The sequence below is a fragment of the Bos grunniens genome, chromosome 4 (genome assembly GCF_055505025.1).
Source record: "Bos grunniens cultivar Pamir isolate PY7600 chromosome 4, Bosgru_T2T1.0, whole genome shotgun sequence".
NCBI classification, from domain to species: domain Eukaryota; kingdom Metazoa; phylum Chordata; class Mammalia; order Artiodactyla; family Bovidae; genus Bos; species Bos grunniens.
In genome coordinates, this window is record NC_141168.1 from 67,072 (window position 1) to 77,500 (window position 10,429).

General features: G+C 56.5%; 1 long non-coding RNA gene across 2 annotated transcripts in view; it reads right to left on the minus strand.

The window, feature by feature from the left end:
• Positions 1–4,136: 4,136 nt before the first annotated feature.
• The window catches only part of LOC147373341 (uncharacterized), a 24,242-nt gene continuing 17,949 nt past the window's right edge, over positions 4,137–10,429 (minus strand). Inside the window, exons 2-3 of one of the 2 annotated variants that reach the window (XR_015161811.1) lie at positions 5,099–5,159; positions 4,137–4,848 (exon numbers count right to left, since the gene is read on the minus strand). This is a non-coding gene — a long non-coding RNA (uncharacterized LOC147373341). Of the gene's footprint in view, positions 4,849–5,098; positions 5,196–10,429 lie in introns of those variants that run through there. The other variant, XR_015161810.1, reaches the window with a different exon arrangement.

The window sequence follows — 10,429 nt, forward strand, 5'->3', positions numbered from 1 at the left end:
GTGACAACCGTGGTTCCGTGTCTATCGAATGACATGCCGACCGCAGGGGGGCTCGTGGACGCGTACGAGCCGTGGAAAGCTGGCACCGGGGAATCATCCCGAGGACACACCCTCCGGTTCCACGGTGCTCACGGGAGCGTTTGGGTCGTCGTCGTCGTCGTCGCCGTATTCCCTAAGACGTACGCAGTCGCGTGGATTCAAACGGCGTCTATTGGGAAAGCACGGATCGCTCCCCGGATCACCGGAGAAGGCCACGGCAACCCACTCCAGTCCTCTCGCCTGGAAACTCCCATGGGCGGAGGAGCCCGGTAGGCCACGGTCCACGGGGTCGGGAAGAGTCGAACACGACCGAGCGACTTCCCTTTCCCTTTTCCCTTCCACGCATCGGAGAAGGCCGTGGCAACCCACTCCAGTGTTCTCGCCTGGAGAATCCCAGGGACAGGGGGGGAGCCTGGCGGGCTGCCGGCTGTGGGGTCGCACAGAGTCGGACACGACGGAAGCGACTTAGCGGCAGCCGCAGCAGCAGCAACCGGATCACCTCAGAAGGACTTAGACACGAGTCTCGGTGGAGAGAGGATGGATCCTGCCAACCATCTCACTTCTGGGTAGACCTCGAAAGAAAATAAAACCTGAAACTCGCAGAGAGAGGCCTGCACCCCCAGGTCCATCGCAGCATCCATTCACGAGAGTCAAGATGGGGACCCAGCCCAAGTGTCCATCAAGGGAAGACTAGATCAAGAAGATACACGATCCAGGTAGAGATCGATCGATAGGGAGATCTAGGTGTCCCAGGTAGCCCCAGGAATGAACACAGTCTTACATCGTGATCGCATGGATGGGACTTAGGGAGTGATGCCCAATGAAGAAGTCAGGTAGAGAAAGAAAAAGAGTTTCTCCTGTCACTGACATGCCATGCAAGGCCACCTAAAACAATGAAAACGATCATCACAGAGCGGCTGGGGGAGGGAGACATGGGAAGATGCCGATGTAACGGCGGGCGGGGGAACTTCACGGATAAGGTACATATATACTGTCTACGTCACAAAGAGCACGGTGATTCTAAAGAATAGTATTGGTATTATCGTCGTCTCATATTCGGAGAAGGCAACGGCACCCCACTCCAGTCCTCTTGCCCGGAAAATCCCGTGGACGGAGGAGCCCGGTAGGAGCCCGGTAGGCCGCAGTCCACGTTGTCGCACAGAGTCGGACACGACGGAGCGACTTCCCTTCCCGTTTTCCCTTTCACGCCTTGGAGAAGGACATGGCAACCCACCGCAGTGTTCTTGCCTGGAGAACCCCAGGGACGGGGGTGCCCGGCGGGCTACCGTCTACGGGGTCGCACAGATTCGGACACGACGGAAGCGACGCAGCAGCAGCAGCAGCAGCAGCAGCAGCAGCAGCATTATCCTATTCGAAAGTCGCCATGACCGTGGACATGACGCATTCACTTCCCGTACAATGGAAGAAGGACACGGCAACCCACTCCAGTAGTCTTGCCTGGAAAATTCCATGGACGGAGGAGCCTGGTAGGCTACAGTCCGTGGGGTCGCAAAGAGTCCAGCACGACTGAGTGACTTCACTTTCTTTCGCATACAGTCATGGCATGTATGGGTTGTGGTCAAGCTATGAGCTACCGCTTGGGTGGTCATGAATGATTCTTTTGCAACAGACAGGTGCATCAAGTCACCATTCTGTACACGTTAGAACAGAGGATGTTGTATGTCCTTAACGAAGAACATTCTATTTCAATACACCGGGACATGACACACATAACATCACCTAGTTTTATTATCTTTCAATGAATGGTCAGTATTGGCTGCACGCCAAAAAAAAAAAAAGGAAAGAAAGAAAAAAGAAAAGAAAGCTTTATTGTGTGTGTGGGGGGGGTGGGGGGTGGGGGGGGGGAGGGTCTTAGATATTGCCATGCAGGGACACAGATTTCAATAAAACCCAGGGAATGTTCCACAGGAAAGAGTCAGGGGCCTAGAAAGCTGAACCTCGTGAGGTTGTCAAGCCAGCTGAGAGCAATTAGGATTTGCTGTCATGCAACAAGGGACATGTTTCTTCTTCCAGGGTAGACGGTCACAAGGTATTTAGGGAAAGGGGAGGGTGTGAGAGGTATCTTGAATTTCGGGAACACTGTTTCCTTAGATGATCTGGAGGCCTCTGGGACCCAGTCAGTGCTCCAAGTGGACATTCCATCCAGACTGAGACACACGGACCTCTTCCTCGATGGCCTCCCCTCTCTATTTGGGGGAGCTCTCTCGGCCACGCTGATTCCACTTGGATGTGTCTTTCCCACGTCACACCCTTTGGCATTCAAAGATATCCTTCCATCGTTTTCTAAAGAGACCCGGTGTATGTATCTTTGGAGCGATGATGAGCATCAGACACGATCCCTCTCCGTGGCGCGGTTTCGGGCACGACACACCAAGACGGGGACACATACATTCCACGTCCCTCTCGGCCATCGAGAGAGGCCGTGTACGGCACGTGATGCCACGGGACCGGTGAGGTCCTCGGGTTCAGCCCTCCCTCGACTTGGCTGTGGTCTTTGGTTTTGTTCTGTTCCGTGTGTGCTTTCTGACCCACGTGATCTCTCCGGATAGGGCACCCCATCCAAGCTCAAACCCATCGAGTCTGTGTGACTCCTATTCACGCATCAGGTGGGGATATCGACGCCCTCCACGTGGATCCATCACAATCGCCGTTCTGGGTTCAGGAGGATCCTGTTGTGTGTTCTGGGCGCGCTACGTGCTGTCCGTGTGAACTGTGGAATGAGGTTCGTGACATTGAACAGGAGACAGGGATCAAGACCATCCCCATGGAAAAGAAATGCCACAAAGCAAAATGGCTGTCTGGGGAGGCCTTACACATAGCTGTGAGGAGAAGAGAAGCGAAAACAGAGGAGAAAAGGAAAGATACACACATCTGAATGCAGAGTTCCAAAGAATAGCAAGAAGAGATAAGAAAGCCTTCTTCAGCGATCAATGCAAAGACATAGAGGAAAAGCACAGAATGGGATAGACTAGGGATCTCTTCCAGAAACTCAGAGATACCAAAGGAACATTTCATGCAAAGATGGGCTCGATACAGGACAGAAATGGTATGGACCCAACAGAAGCAGAAGATATTCAGAAGAGATGGCAAGAATACACAGAAGACCCTTACAAAAACGATCTTCACGACCCAGATAATCACGATGGTGTGATCCCTGACCTAGAGCCAGACATCCTGGAATGTGAAGTCAAGTGGGCCTTAGAAAGCCTCACTACGAACAAAGCTAGTGGAGGTGATGGAATGCCAGTGGAGCTCTTCCAAATCCTGAAAGATGATGCGGTGAAAGTGCTGCACTCAATATGCCAGCACATTTGGAAAACTCAGCAGTGGCCACAGGACTGGAAAAGGTCCGTTTTCATTCCGATCCCAAAGAAAGGCAATGCCAAAGAATGCTCACACGACCGCACACTTGCACTCATCTCACACGCTAGTAGAGTCATGCTCAAAATTCTCCAAGCCAGGCTTCAGCAATATGTGCACCGTGAACTTCCTGATGTGCAAGCTGGTTTTCGAAAAGGCAGAGGAACCAGAGATCCGATTGCCAACCTCCGCTGGATCATGGAAAAAGCAAGAGAGTTCCAGAAAAGCATCTATTTCTGCTTTCTTGACTATGCCAAAGCCTTTGACGGTGTGGATCACAGTAAACTGTGGAAAATTCTGGAAGAGATGGGAATACCAGACCACCTGACCCGCCTCTTGAGAAATCTGTACGCAGGTCAGGAAGCAACAGTTCGAACTGGACATGGAACCACAGACTGGTTCCAAATAGGAGAAGGAGCTCGTCAAGGCTGTCTATCGTCACCCTGTGTATTTAACGTATACGCAGAGAACATCATGAGAAACGCTGGACTGGAAGACACACACGCTGGAACCAAGATTGCCGGGAGAACTATCAATCACCTCGGATGTGCAGATGACACCACCCTCATGGCAGAAAGTGAAGAGGAACTCAAGAGCCTCTTGATGACAGTGAAAGAGGAGAGTGAAAAAGTGGGCTTAAAGCTCCACATTCAGAAAACGAAGATCACGGCATCCGGTCCCATCACTTCATGGGAAATAGATGGGGAACCAGTGGACACGGTGTCAGACTTTATTTTTCTGGGCTCCAAAATCACTGCAGATGGTGACTGCAGCCATGAACTTAAAAGACGCTTACTCCTTGGAAGGAAAGTGATGACCCACCTAGATAGCATATTCCAAAGCAGAGACATTCCTTTGCCAACAAAGGTTCGTCCAGTCAAGGCTACGGTTTTTCCTGTGGTCATGTATGGATGTGAGCGTTGGACCGCGAAGAAGGCTGAGCGCCGAAAGAATGGATGCTTTTGAGAGAATGGTGGTGTTGGAGAAGACTCCTGAGGGTCCCTTGGACCGCAAGGAGATCCAACCAGTCCATTCTGAAGGCGACCAACCCAGGGATTTCTTCGGAAGGACTGATGCGAAAGCTGAAACTCCAGTCCTTTGGCCACCTCATGCGAAGAGTTGACTCATTGGAAAAGACTCTGATGCTGGGAGGGATTGGGGGCAGGAGGAGAAGGGGACGACAGAGGAGGAGATGGCTGGATGGCATCACTGACTCCATGGACGTGAGTCTCAGTGAACTCCGGGAGTTGGTGATGGACAGGGAGGCCTGGCGTGCCGCGCTTCATGGGGTCACCAAGAGTCGGACACGACTGAGCGACTGATCTGATCTGATCTGATCTGATGTGCTGTCCGTGATCTCACGTGCCTTTCGGGCATGGGTGATGGAGACGGACACCAAGCGGCAGGGCGGCCATCTGGCATCTCGGCCTAGAGCGGTTTCACAAGTGACATCTCAGAACCGGGGCTGAGACAGCCATCCCTCCCCGGGCCCCCCTCGGTGGCCGGGATGGGGGTGGGGTGGGGGAGTGTGAGGTTAGGGAGACGGGAGTGGGGGGGCTGGGCTAAGGGTCGGGGTCGGGGGGGGGGGGGGCGGGGGGGGGCGGCGCGCGAGGCGAGGGGACCGTCCCAGTCCCCCTGAGAAGTGAAGGCAGGTTCCGTCCCCCTGAGAACTTCCTGCCTTCAGGCGTGTGAGAGGCGTAGGTTTCTCTCCAATCCACGGCCACGCATCATTTTCCGCCCTGTTCAAAAACACAGACAAAAAACGTATTTGTTTATCTCGGCTTGTTTTCTGGCCGAGGCCAAAGACCTCTTCAAGCGTGTCCAAAGGGTCTGACAGGATGGGAGGGTGCAGGTCAATCCATGTGTCAAGAGATCCAGAGAACCTGTCACAACTGTGACTCGGGCGTTTTTCAGAAACAGGCCCATCTGGATGTATTCCCTGGACAGGAGTCACCCCAGAAGTTTCCTTGAAGGGATCGAGTTGCAGGAGTCGGGGTCGTGGCCCCGCCGCCGCCGCCGCCGCCGCCGCCGCCGCCGCCAAAGGGCCCCCTCAGCCCGGCAGGCCGGCAGGCCGGCAGGCCGGCAGGCCAGCAGGCCCTGCAGGCAGGGGCTATTGTCTGTGGGCCCCACCCCCACCTTCCCCCACCCTCCCCCTGCAGGGCCTCGCCGGATAGCTTCATTCAAATGCAGAAAGCTTTCCAGTCAAGTCAGAGCCTCTGACTTCGCCTCGAGCTTCTCTCTATTGAATGGTGATCCGCCCCACCCAGCCATTCCATGTCTCCACCTTGAGACGGCCCCTTCGGCACCGCGCGGAGGAAGGGGGCTGGGGGGTGGGGAGGGAGGCCGAGGGACAGATTCGCCTCGTGTCAGGCCAAAGGAGTCTCCTCCTTTTGGTAACCCAGGAAACCCCGCTCACGCGTGTGAGGATCACGGACGTGCGTGGAAACAGCCACCGTCCCTTGACATCTTCCCCTCCGTGGGAGGAGGTTTTCCTCCCTGCCTGCCTTCAGAGGGACAGAAAAGGAGGGAGGGGCAGAGCGTTCCTCTGGCGCTGGCCGGCTCTTAAGTCACTTGACTCCAAAACACTCCACAGGGCACGGAGGTTCACGTGCAGTGGGGTGGGGTGGGGTGGGGTGGGGTGGGGTGGGGTGGGGTGGGGTGGGGACGGCGGCCTACTCCGGACCCCACCAGTTTTCCCTCCTCTTGACACTTGCCTGGAACCCATGAAAAGCTGAGCTGGTGACTGTGTGTGTGAGTGCGTGCATGTACGCGTGTACATGAGAGACGGCGCGTGTGCGTGTGCGTGTGCATGGACGTGAGAGAAAAAGAAAGGAAAAAAAAAAAAAAAATCCAGAAGGAAGGAAGGAAGGAAGGAAGGAGGGAAGGAGGAGGGAGGGACGAAATAGGTTAGTTCGTAGGGGCCTCCGTGTCATGGCAAGAGTTTCTGAGCACAGATCCTCCGTTCAGGGAAACAGTGATCGTATCTCCTCTCAGGAGGCCGTGATGTCGATGGACGGGTGCGGGAAAGCAGGCCTGGGGTGCAAGCCATCAGGTTTTGTGTGTGTGTGTGTGTTTTTTTTTCCCTCAGAGGCACTTGTAGGGAAACCAAGGAAACACACAGGTTCATCCCTGGAGCGGATTCGAGAAACCAGTCGGCAGAGGGAGAGGCAGTCTAGGAGGCTGATTTTTAGACGTCAGGGTCGGGCCCTGGAGCGGGTTGCCATGTCCTTCTCCAGGAGGCCTTCCTGGCCCGGGGATGGAACCCGGGTCTCCTGCATCGCAGGCAGACTCTTGACCGTGTGAGCCACCAGGGAAGCTCCGTCAGAAACATTCACCAAGTCCTCTAGCTTCCATCCGCAGGGCTTCAGGCACAGGGCCTTTTGAGTTCTCCGTCAGAAGGGCAAGAGAACATGGGACGTTGGTCCCTCCCCCCCGAGAGAGGGTTGTTTGATAACGGAGGCAGCTCGGAACACTTCAGGCTCCAGTCCCCCTCTCGGGTGAAGAACCACACGCAAAGCAACACACACACACACACACACACACACACACACACACACACACACACACACACACATATATAGGACACGACTCTCCTATCCGGAAGTGTGTACCCCCGTTTCACGGAAACATCCTCTGGGCCCCTAAGGAACGTGTGGCAATCACTCTGGCCAAGGAGATAAGAATCCTCCACGGAGAGTTTCTGAAGTCTGGAAGGACCAGGTCGAGAGAAAAAGAGAGACGATTCCCTTCTGCTGAGAGGGGTGCTGTATGAAGCGACCAAGGGGATGTCCATCTTTCCAAATTCCCATTTTAAACCTCGTGTCCTTTTCGGTCCTTTGTTTTTCCCTTTGTATCTGGAAAGCAACAGGTGGAACGGTAGGTCCTTTCATTATTTTCTTTCTTTCTTTCTCTCTTTCTTTCTTTCTTTCTTTCTTTCTTTCTTTTTCCTGCCTGCCTGCCTGCCTGCCTGTCCGCCCGCCCGTCCCTCCATCTGTCTTCTCTCTGTCTCTCTCGCTTTTCACTCAGGTTAGGGAATTAAAAAAAAAAAAAAAAAAAAAAAGAGGACTCTGTATTTCTGCAGGTCAGGAAGCAACAGTGAAAACTAGACGTAGAACCCAACAGGCTGGTTCCAAATAAGGGAAAGGAGTCCATCAAGGCTGTCTATCGTCACCCTGCTTACTGAATGTACACGCTGAGTACACATCATGAGGAGCGCTGGGCTGGATGAAGCACAAGCTGGAATGAAGATGGCCGGGAGACATATCCATCCCCTCAGATATGCACACGACAGCACCCTCACGGCAGAAATGAAGCCCAGGGTGGGTTTCCAAAGTCGTGTTCGTTTCAGGTGTTCAGTCTTTTCCCTTGGAGAGGTTCATGCAACATCATACGTCTACTTTCCCGTGCTGGCATAGTATATAGTAGGTGCTTGTGGATTCTTTGGATGTACAGTTTATGTGTCCATGTGCAACCAGCCCTCCTAAGTGGACCGTCCTGCCCTTCCTCCCCCCGCCCCAGCCCCCCCCCCCCCCCCCCCATCCTCTTTTCCTCAAGAAGTCAGGCATCCACTTCAGCCTCCTGTTCCTCAGTTCATCCAACCCCATGGAGGAAGTCATTCCTCCAGTTTTTCCATCGGTTCTCTACACCTCGCCTGATGGTGGCGGGTGACTGGAAGACTGACAGTTCTGAAGAACTTTGCAAGAGCTTTGGGTGAAGCGTGTCCATCAGTAAAGACCATGGAAGGTATGCCCCACGTGGCAAACACCATTGCTTTGAGTTGTGGTCGGTTTGCCTGGCTTCAGTGAGGGACGGAAGGGAGGCTTCCACCTTCCACAGAGAAAGCTATCCCTAGCGTACCAAGGACGTTTGACAACCCCCCGCCACCCCAGGTTACAGGCGCGACAGGTCAGACTGTAGCAATCATCATGTCCAGGGTGTATTTACAACAGGCAGACTCATCTTAAAGGCACTCTGTCCTGTGAAGGTGGAGGGAGGGGAGCGAGAGGCAGAGGGACGACGACAGAGGAAGGAAGGAGAAAAAGAGGGGACAGGAACACACAGAGTGGGGCGGGGTGGGGGGGGGGTGAGGCATGTGTGGCGTGTCTGTGACATGCCCAGGTGGTGTTCCGTGGGTGGAGAGTGTGCGGCCCTGTGTGTGTGTGTGTGTGTGTGTGTGTGTGTGTATGGGGCGGGGGGGGTAGGTGTGTGGTGTGAGTGTGTTGTGTATAGCTGCCACGGGGGGCCGTGTGGGCGGCATGGGTGTGTGCGTGTGGCGTCCGCCTGTGGGTGCGGGGGCAGAGACAGAGGCCGAGAGACACAGCCAGGCAAAGGACAACGCAGTGTGTGTGTTGGGGGGGCGGGGAGGGGGTGGTGGGGGTGGGTGGTGTGTGGCCGGTGTGAAGGGCCCTGCGTGTGTGTGGGCGGGCTGTGTGTGTGGTGTGGGCGGCATGGGTGTGTGCGTGTGGCGTGCGCCTGTGGATGCGGGTCTGGGGGGGCGGGGTCAGAGACAGAGGCCAAGAGACACAGCCAGGCAAAGGACAACAAAGTGTGTGTGGGGGGGGGGGGGCGGGGCGGGGCCGGGGGGGGGGGAGGTGTGTGTGTGTGTGGCCAGGTGGGGGGGAGGTGTGTGTGGTGTGGGGGTGGCGGGGCGGGGTGTGAGAGTGTGTGTGTGTGTGTGCGCGCGCGCGTGCGTGTGGGCATGCATGTGGTGTGTGGGCAGAGGCAGAGCGTCACATCCAGGCATAGGACAACGCTGTGTGTGTGTGTGTGTGTGTGTGTGTGTGCGCGCGTGGGCGTGCGTATGTGTGTGGTGTGGGCCGGGTGTCTGTGTGTTGGGGGGGGGGGGGGCGAGGCAGTGTGTGGCGTTGTGGCATGCTCAGGTGGTAGTGCGTGGGTGGTGTGTGTGGCCGTGTGAGTGTTTTGGGGTGGGGGGGGGGGGTTGGTGTGTGGTGTGGGTTTGTTGTGTATAGGTGCCACGAGGGCGCGTGTGGGCCGCATGGGTGTGTGCGTGTGGGGTGCGCCTGTGGGTGCGGGGCGGCAGAGACAGAGGCCGAGAGAGACAGCCAGGCAAAGGACAACGCTGTGTGTGTGTGGGTGGGTGTGTGGGTGTGGTGTGAAGGGCCCTGCGTGTGGGCGGGGTGTGTGTGTGTGGTGTGGGCGGCATGGGTGTGTGTGTGTGGCGTGCACCTGTGGGTGCAGGGGCAGAGACAGAGGCCGAGAGACACAGCCAGGCAAAGGACAACAAAGTGTGTGTGTGGGGGCGGGGGGCGGGGCGGGGGAGGTGTGTGTGGTGTGGGGTGGCGGGGCGGGGTGTGAGAGTGTGTGTGTGTGTGTGCGCGCGCGCGCGCGTGCGTGTGGGCATGCATGTGGTGTGTGGGCAGAGGCAGAGCGTCACAGCCAGGCAAAGGACAATGCAGTGTGTGTGTGTGTGTGTGTGTGGTGTGTAGGGCCCTGCGTGTGTGTGGTGGGGGAGAGGGTGTGCGTGTGGGGGGCGGGGTGTTTATGGGCTGTGTGTGTGTGTGGGGGGGGATGCGTGTGTGCACGCCGTGTGGGGGTGGGGGGGTGTGTGGGGGTGTGTGTGTGTGTGTGTATGGGGGGAGGGGGTAGGTGTGTGGTGTGAGTGTGTTGTGTATAGCTGCCACGGGGGGCCGTGTGGGCGGCATGGGTGTGTGCGTGTGGCGTCCGCCTGTGGGTGCGGGGGCAGAGACAGAGGCCGAGAGACACAGCCAGGCAAAGGACAACGCAGTGTGTGTGTTGGGGGGGCGGGGAGGGGGTGGTGGGGGTGGGTGGTGTGTGGCCGATGTGATGTGTAGGGCCGTGCGTGTGGGTGGGTGGGTGGGGGGGGGGCGGGGGGGAATGCATGTGGTGTGTGGGCAGAGAGGCAGAGCGTCACAGCCAGGCAAAGGACAACGCTCTGTGTGTGTGTGTGGGTGGGTGGGTGTGGTGTGAAGGGCCCTGCGTGTGTGTGTGGGTGGGTGGGTGGGTGTGGTGTGAAGGGCCCTGCGTGTGT